The sequence below is a fragment of the Coptis chinensis genome, chromosome 2, assembly GCF_015680905.1.
Source record: "Coptis chinensis isolate HL-2020 chromosome 2, ASM1568090v1, whole genome shotgun sequence".
Taxonomy (NCBI): domain Eukaryota; kingdom Viridiplantae; phylum Streptophyta; class Magnoliopsida; order Ranunculales; family Ranunculaceae; genus Coptis; species Coptis chinensis.
The window spans coordinates 78,011,036-78,020,469 of NC_141457.1; the positions used below are offsets into that span (position 1 = coordinate 78,011,036).

Genomic DNA, 9,434 nt, shown 5'->3' on the forward strand with positions numbered 1-9,434 from the left:
TTTCAGGTGACAAACCACAAGGAAATAGAAACAAAAAAATGGCATGAAGGATCCAATATCTAGATATGACATCTCACTGGGTACAAAACTACAGACCAAAAGGTTAGTAGAAAACAAAGAAGCATATAAAAGAAGCACAATTTATCAACATAAAAAGAAATGTAAACATGAATTTAGAATCTTGGAAGAAGTAGTAAAGCTTTTTATGTTGTGATATATTGTTGTAAAAAGAAAAATGGAAACACTAACCTTTAATCTCTCATGAGCTTCCTTGACAAATTCAATTTTTTTCTTCCGCCAAGAATGGGCGTCCTTCCGAAGTATCTCAATACTTTCTGGTCAAAAAGGAAAAGTGAACCGTCTAAGAGAAGAAGAAAAAAAATGTTAATAAAGATTGTATGAAAATGAAAAAATATGATTGTTTTTTTCATTTGATTTAGTTATCTTTTACGGTTGGCAAAAGAAAGTGGAGAGAGGTAGAGTGGAGATAGAGAGGGAGACGGAAAGTGAACGGGCTTTGTATTTATGGGATATAGAAGAAGTGGGGGTTTTGTTTTGTTGGTAAAAAAAGGATGAGAAACAGTAGAGATGGGAGAGAAGGGAGAAGAGACTGTTGGTATTAGCTGATTAATTACAACTCTTATTAAAGAACCCAATTATTACTAATAATTAATAAATGACATTTATAACAATGCGTACAATTGAGCATTGCGTGGATTTGGTTTTAGAATATATTCCCACATGAAAAGACTAATTGACCCTATTTAAAGGTGTTAAGCAATTATTTTATTTAAGGACAAAATTGGTACTGAAAATTTATAAACACACCAAAAGACAAAGTAGTCCTCATTAATAAATAGGTAGGCATATGATTTTATTATTCATTAAGGGTATTATGCGTCAGAAAAAGTCCCGGATGAATTTAAGAGCCCACGATCATTATAGGCTATACTAGTAGTAGAGATTAACTAATACGCATGTAGGTGCTTGATATATTACATGTGTATATATATGATAATAAATACGTGCAATACTAACTAACGATATAATTGTGATACATGTATTTATTATATATATGACGCATGTATGTATAGTATAATGTACATGTGTTGGTAAAATACACGTGTACGTGCAATTTATTAGATATATTTAAATTTTTTAGAAAACTTTGGAAAATTATTGAATTTAGGATCATTACTTCCTTTGAGAGGACAAAAATATCAGTGGTAAATATTATTATTGCACTAAAAACCAATTTTAATATCGATTACATAAGCAAAAAAGTAATTTTAGCAATAATAATGTATAACCCGAGAAAGAACCGAAACTGAAATCGGAACCCACTTAATTAATAGGTATAGATCCGGGTTTTCTAAATATAAGAAAAAAACCGAAAGATCCGAACCCAATAAGAACTATTAAAAATATAATCGAAATCGAAACTGGTAAAAACCGAACAAAAACCGACCCATGAGCATCCCTAAGTCTGCCATAACCTGAACTGAAATAACATTTTATGCTCCACCATCAACTTCAAGTTAATAAGCTTTGTGATTTGTACTTTCAACGAACAAATGGGAAGAGAAGGTATTCGGCATAGAGTAACTGCATCAAAACAAAAGAAAAAAAATTAAATCCATTATTTTCTTAAATCTTAATATATATATAACCTATTTTCGGCACTCGAGCAGGTTCTGTTTGCCATATTTTATACCATGCCCCACAATTTTACCTACAATATGAATTATAACCTAGTTTTGTGTGGATGTGTTCAACTAACCATGAAGATCACATATATAAAATTTCACCTTATTTGATAACGTTTAACTATGTCAAAAGATGATTGCAAAATCAAAAAATCTGAACCATTAAAAAAAATTCAAAGTTTACAACAACTTTTAACTAGGTTAGAGATTTTCAAATGAGATGAATTTTTGTAGAGATGTTATCTATAGTTAGTACATCATATCCACAAATTATTAGCATTTAATTCATATTGTAAGAGGGGCGGTGTGGTATAAACTATGATATAAAAAATATGGTAAAATGTAACCTACTTTCGATATATATCTCCCCCTAATAGTTTAGGGTCAATTGGGGAGTGCAAGAAAGAATGTGTTTACCTTCCACAACAATTTGTAAAAAGAAAATGTGGCTGCGTTATCCGATATATTGACAGATTTAGCTTCGGATCCAAAGAATAGAAGCAAGGATACCATGTCCGAAGTTCCCGCACAAAAACAAACTTATCAAGCCGGAAAAACTCGCTTACTTCTATTATTGAAAAGAACAAGGAGCCTCGGTACATACCATTATGATCTTGTTCCGTCTTAACGATGAAGTAGCTCCAACAACAACAGCAAGATCGTATGTTAATGACAATATGTAGATTTGGACCGAACACCTATTGCATTATATATTTATGAGGTCGCCAATAGGAAAAAAAAAAAATGTTTCTTAAAAGTACGTTGACATCTATGTGGGCAAAAATTTGTTACTTACGCAAATAATGAAAGGTACGGTTAAGGTTCATAATTTGTCTAACTTACTTTTTTCTTTCCCAAGCATTATCTTGGGGGATCGTAAAGCCAAAAGCTTTATCGTCATCTTCATCGGTATGTCCTAAAGCCGATCATTAACAAACATTTTTATAGGATTCTAAAATGGTATAATTTTAAAAAATAAAAATAAAATAGCAAACACATTTTCTTATAGGGAACTAATCTTAATATAATTTCTACACTATATGATAGCCGAAGTTTTCGAAACAACACCCTCACTATCGATGCAAATTTTGATTTCCCTATTTATCTAATTTAGAAGAAGAATCTCTCTTGCTGAAATTAGAAAGTACTCGCTAGGGGCACAACCTATTTTGGGTTGGGCAGATAAAAAAAAAAAAAAAAAAAATACAAATTTGCCATTATTCTAAAAATCATGTTTTGTGTTGGGTAGACCCCAAAATTGCATCAAAATAACCTATTGCAACCTCCTCTATCCCTTCACCGTATTGATCCGGTACAAGGTCCATCTTCTCAAAGAATAAGAGAAACAATGCCAGCGACTACTGTCAATTCCTAATATTGGAAATATGAGAACTTGCAATTCCTGCATCTTCCAATAGACTAAGAAAAAAGGGATCAAACCGGCATTAGCTCTCTCAATATATAGAATCCATCACCTATATTCTTTATTATAGGTATTTGTTATTGACAGATCCCATATTGTGTTGGGCAGACTCCAAAAAAAAAAACAATTATTACAAGTGTGTCATTGGTTTCAAAAAATTCAAAAAAAAATAAATATTACAAGTGTGCCATTGGTCTCAAAAAGTTGAATTCGAAAACCCCAAGCTTAAACGACCCGGCTAGGTCGTTCATTGTGCAAACCCAACGATATGGCCATACCGTTTGGACTAAGTCTCAAACGGTGTGGCCACACCGGTCAAGAGGCCAAGAAACAGAACTTTATATTTTTTCAAAGTTCAAATCTCAAACGGTGTGGCCACACCGTTTGGACTAAGTCCCCAACGATATGACCACACCGTTTGAGACTTAGTCGAAACGGTATGGCTACACCGTTTGGACTAAATTCCCAATGATATGGCCACACCGTTTGGGATTTGAACTTTGAAAAAATATATAATTCTGTTTTTTGGCCTCTTGACCGGTTTTGGCCACACCGTTTGAGACTTAGTCCAAACCGTGTGGCCACATCGTTCGGTTTGCACAATGAACAATCTAACCGGGTCGTTTAAACTTGGGATTTTCGAATTCAATTTTTTGGGACCAATGAGACACTTGTAATAATTGGTTTTCTTTTTTGGGTCTGCCCAACACAATATAGAGTCTGTCAGTAATAGGACCCTTATTATATCTTGGCCTTTAGGTATGAATATGAATTTTTCTGCCATCCAGTACCTAACCTATTCTTTGGGTTTAAAAAGGTAGTCCTCAGGGAAAAATGCACAATACAAGAAGCACTTTTGCACCTTATCATTTTTCGGACGATTATTAGCATATCCACAAATTATTAGCATTTAATTCATATTGTAAGAGGGGCGGTGTGGTATAAACTATGATATAAAAAATATCTATAGTTAGTACATCATATCCACAAATTATTAGCATTTAATTCATATTGTAAGAGGGGCGGTGTGGTATAAACTATGATATAAAAAATATGGTAAACAGAACCTACTCGATATATATCTCCCCTAATAGTTTAGGGTCAATTGGGGAGTGCAAGAAAGAATGTGTTTACCTTCCACAACAATTTGTAAAAAGAAAATGTGGCTGCGTTATCTGATATATTGACAGATTTAGCTCGGATCCAAAGAATAGAAGCAAGGATACCATGTCCGAGTTCCTGCACAAAAACAAACTTATCAAGCCAGAAAAACTCGCTTACTTCTATTATTGAAAAGAACATTCCCTGTGGATCTTTTCTCTCCCAAAACTCAACTAGGTACATTAGAAGTTAGAACAGAGATAATAACAGAGCTGAGGGAAATAACATTTGTCAGCAGGGATAATAATAACAGAAAAGGTATGAACTTTAATTAGAAAGACAGCATCTTTGCAATTTTCCGTTTCTTTTTCTCAGTGTGATGGCGGTGCCTGCCTAAGGTGGTAGTTGAAACCCAAAGTTCTGACCTTTTCGAGAGTTTTTCCGAGTCCGCTCTTCGATAACCGAAGTTTCTCTTTTACCGACCGATTCCAACCGTTTTTTTTCAGTTATAGTCATCAACAATATATCAATACCTCCTTTTGGATAGTAGATTCAGTTCTAGAATCATCGAAAAGTTAGATCCGAACCGCAAAAACGGATTTTTCGGCTCTCATCTTTGTGTTCGCGAAAGTCTGTTTTGGGAGGTGATTAAAAGGAGATTCAAACTCTCTTCAATATCACGGCGTCATTATCGATATCGCATCAACACAGGAACAAATTTTCTGTGTTTTTGGTTTGATTATAGATTGACTCTCTTGAGTTTTAATTGCTGCTGATAGTCCAAGGGGTTTGTGTTATTGGGTTTGTGTTATTGGGTTTTTGGGTTTTGTTTTTGGCTCTAACTGTTTGAATTTTGGAGGGAGCCATGGCGGTTTAATAGTTTCTCACTTGTGGGCGGATAGGGTGAGACTGTGACACTGTAATTGTTTGAAGTTGTTTCAAGAGTAGCAGCATCCTCATCAATGTCAAATCTTATGGCTATGAACTGTAGAGGAATCGGAGCTGCATCGACTGTTAAGATTATAGAAGACTTGGTCCGTGATCATGATCCGGATATCATTTGTTTTTCAAAACAAAAGCAAGTTGCAAGAGAATGGAAGGAGTTCAAAACGCGTTTAAAGTACGAAATGGAAATTGTATTGTTCCAAAATTGAGGGCAGAAAAGGAGGTCTCACGGTCTTACGGAAGGAAGATTTCTCGTTGATATCATGGGAGCTACTACCAACCACATTACGGGTAAAGTTTCTAATCTGGGTATATCAAATGATTGGTATTTTACTTTTATATATGGAGAACCCTCTTACGGCAATAGAAAGAGGGTCCAGGATGAACCGAGAGACCTATCTCTTTATATCCCAAAGACTGATGATTTTGGAGATTTCAATGCAGTAGCATCTTTAGATGAAAAAATTGGTGGCCACAGTGTTCTTAACAGAAGCATGTTTGATTTTAATGATTTTATTAATGATATTGGTTTGATAGACCTAGGTTTTAAGGGACCTAAATTCACAGTGCAATAATAATCGCTCTTATGGTAATCATATTTTAGAAAGACTAGACAGAGCCCTTGCTACTCCTAGTTGGGTAGATTTTTTCCCTGAAGCAAAAGTTTTTCATATCCCTAATGTCTCTTCGGATCACTTAGCACTAGGCATTACTCTTAAAAATTCTGAGCCATTACCAAAGAAACCTTTTAGGTTCTATGAAATGTGGTTACGTGATAATACATGCAAAGATGTGATTAAAGAAGGTTGGGATTCAGTGGAGGATGATCTTACCATGGGAATAGTAGGGAAAAAACAGGAAGCCACAAAGGAGAAGTTAACAGTTTGGAATAAGAGAGAGTTTGGAAATATTTTTTGTGAAATAAGAAATGTGAAGAAGAAGTTGGAGAGTTTGATGACACATGAGATGAATGAGAGGAATTATAAAAGTATAAAAGAGCTAAAGGAGAAATTGGTAGAGCTTTTTGAAAGAGAAGCTAGCTTGTGGAGGCAGAGGGTCGGTCAAGTATGGGTGAGAGATTATGCAAGAAATACAAAGTTCTTTCATATATCTACCATTTATAGGAGAAGAAAAAACAGAATTGAGAAACTTCGAGAGGATGATGGTTCATGGAAAAAAGGAAGAGAAGAAGTGGGTAAAACCATAAACAATTTCTTTACAAAGCTCTTTGAAACACAATACCCTCAAACTGATAATTCCATCCTAGATCTTTTCCAGCCTATTATAACCAACAGGGAAAATGAATTGTTAGGAGTTTGTCCCTCTGATGAAGAGATATGGAGAATCATAAAAAAATTGCATCCCTTGAAAGCCCCTGGACCTGATGGCTTTCAAGGGATTTTTTATCAAAGATGTTGGGATATAGTGGGCATCACTATTATCAAAACAGTGCAGGATTTTTTTCTTATACAACACCCTTCCACCAGATCTAAATGAAACTTTCATTACCTTGATCCCAAAAATACCTACTCCAGATCACATATCCAAATTCAGGCCAATCAGTTTATGCAATTTCACATACAAAATCATCTCAAAAATTCTAGCTAATAGACTAAAAACCCACATACACAAAATTATCTCACCCTTTTCGGGGGAGCTTTTGTAAAGGGAGGTTTATTGGTGACAACATAGGCTTAGCAAGTGAATTGTTTCACAATATGAAAAAGATGAAAAAAAAAAAAACAAGGCCTGGTTGGCCCTAAAGTTGGATATGAAGAAGGCGTTTGATAGAGTTGAATGGTGTTTTTTTCAGATCGATTTTTGAAAACCTGGGTTTTAGCGAAGTGGATAGATATGATTAAAGTCCGTTTGGAAACAAGATCCTTCCGAAGTTCTTTTAAATGGCTCCCCTTTGAGTCATTTGTTTCCACAGCGAGGTCTAAGACAGGAGACCCCTATCTCCCTACCTCTTCATTCAGTCCCTGAAGCTCTCTAGAATCCTCAAGCAAGTCGAGGATGAGAATAGGATTAGTGGCATCAAAGTGAGAAGAGGATCACCCCCTATCGAGTCATCTACTATATGCAGATGATCGATCATGTTTTGCAAGGCAAATTTGGATGAAATAAACAAAGGTCAAGGATATCTTCTGTAAAATCTTGCAATGCATCTGGTCAAGAGGTCAGCTGGGAGAAGTCTAGTGCTTTTTTCAGTAGGAATGTGCATAACACACATCAGAAAATGATTCTTAGGAGATGGAAGGTAAGAAGGTTCACAGAAAAGGAGAAATACTTGGGAGTACCAATCATATTGGGAAAGAAGAAGGGAGAGGACTTCGAGTATCTTTTAGAAAGTTTACAAAGGAAAGTCAGTGGTTGGAAAGCTAAAATCCTTTCACAAGCTAGCGAGAACCACTTTAGTCAAATCAAGGGCAGCGGTGCCTATCTATGCCATGGGAGTTTATGCTTTACCTAACAGGGATCAATGAAAGGATAGATAGGCTCAATCGGGATTTTTGGTGGAATGGAACAACAAATACTACTGCTTGGCATACTATGAGTTGGGAGAAACTTTGCAAATCAAAGGCAAATGGGGGTTTGGGTTTCAGGAAAGCCAAAGAAATGAATTTGGCCATGTTGGCTAAACACAGTTGGAGACTTATTACAGATGAGAATTCGATATGGTCTAGAACTTTCAATAGTATATATAAGTGGGATTGTTTTAATAACCAAGATGGTAAGAAGAAAAAACCACAATCTTTTTTCTGGAGAGGTGTGCAGTTAAGTATGAAAGCAGTAAAGGAAGGATTCATGTGGTTACTTGGTAATGGCTCTAGGATTAAAACTTTTTCTGAACCCTGGTTACTTTTTCTTGAAAAACCTCTTATTTTAGGAAACCACCTAAACCCATAGAAAGAGTCAACCTAAACCTCACACGTAGAGTATCTGACCTATCTAGGGAAAACGAGGAGGAATGGGACATTACTAGGTTAGGAGATTTGTTTCCTAACCTTATCTCTGATTGTATTAAAACCTTAACTATCAAACCAAATGTCATTGATAAAATCATTTGGTGGAAAGATAAGAAGGGGAGTTCTTACAAATGTGCGCTTACAAGTTACTTGCCAAAGAATATGAGGAGGGTGAGAGCTCTAGAATGAATAAAAAGAGTATAAGGAGGATCCGGAAAATAAAACCGATGCGACCACTCAACTCTTTATATGGAAAGCTTACATGGGAGGTCTACCCATGGAGAGGTTTTGATGCGAAGAAGTTTAAGGGTGATGTAACTTGTGTTTTCTCGTGAAAAGCACGCTTTGAACCGATTATCACCTTTTCTTTGGTTGTGAGTGGAGTAGAACATTATGGTATGGATCAAACATAAGTTTGAGGGTAGATGCAAAAGAAGAAAAGGATATCAGATGTTGGCTTGATGATTTCATTAGCTGGGAGAGAGACAAGGATCTACAGGCTTCCAGTATCTATGGTTTATGTATGATGCATGAAATGAAAGCAAGAAACAAACTCAAGTTTGAAAGAAAGAGGAGCAGTTTCGGGAGCTCTACACAATTGTGAATCAAACAGTCAAGAGAATCACGAAGCCTATCTGCAGAGAACAATCCATCCCCTAATGGCCAGGATCTTCGTCATGTCATAAACAATACTTTAGATTTTAGTGTGCGCCATAGGGAGTTATGCGAAGAACAGAATCTCATCTCTTTTGATGGTGCTTTTAACAGATGTGAGAATAAAGGGCCCGCCACAATATGCGAAAGTCCGGATGGTAAATTATCAGGGGCAGCATACATGAAATTCAATTGTCAAACAAATGACTATCTGAGGCCAGAATGTTATGGAGCAGAAGTCACAACTGCTCTAATTCAGAAGCTAAAGCCAGGGCCCTCTATAGTCTTGGGAGATAATCGTCAGTTGATGGACGTGCTTGCAGGGAATGAGAAAAGCTTAGGTTGGCAAGTAGATGAACATGTGAAGAAAATTTTAGATTTATTTCAAGTCTGTAATATAAATAATGAGTCCAATTCCGAGTTCTTTTGGATAAGCCGTAACACCAATGGAGATGCCCATGAACCGCCAAGTGGCAAGCGAGAGATATCAGAATGGACCTCCTCCAAATTGGGTTTTGAGTCAGTAACTCCTCTTATGAGATTTTAAATATATGGAAAGAAGTGGTTTATCGAAAAAAAAAAAAAAAAAAAAAGGAGTCAAGGAGTCTCGGTACATACCATTATGATCTTGTTCCG

The 9,434-nt window shown here is 35.9% G+C and overlaps 1 long non-coding RNA gene across 1 annotated transcript; it reads right to left on the minus strand.

Moving 5' to 3' along the window:
• Positions 1-1,455: 1,455 nt before the first annotated feature.
• LOC147518011 (uncharacterized) lies at positions 1,456-9,434 on the minus strand. The gene is made up of 3 exons (XR_015213980.1): positions 9,417-9,434; positions 4,264-4,368; positions 1,456-1,605 (listed from the first exon to the last, which is right to left on the minus strand). It is a non-coding gene; the product is annotated as an uncharacterized LOC147518011 (long non-coding RNA).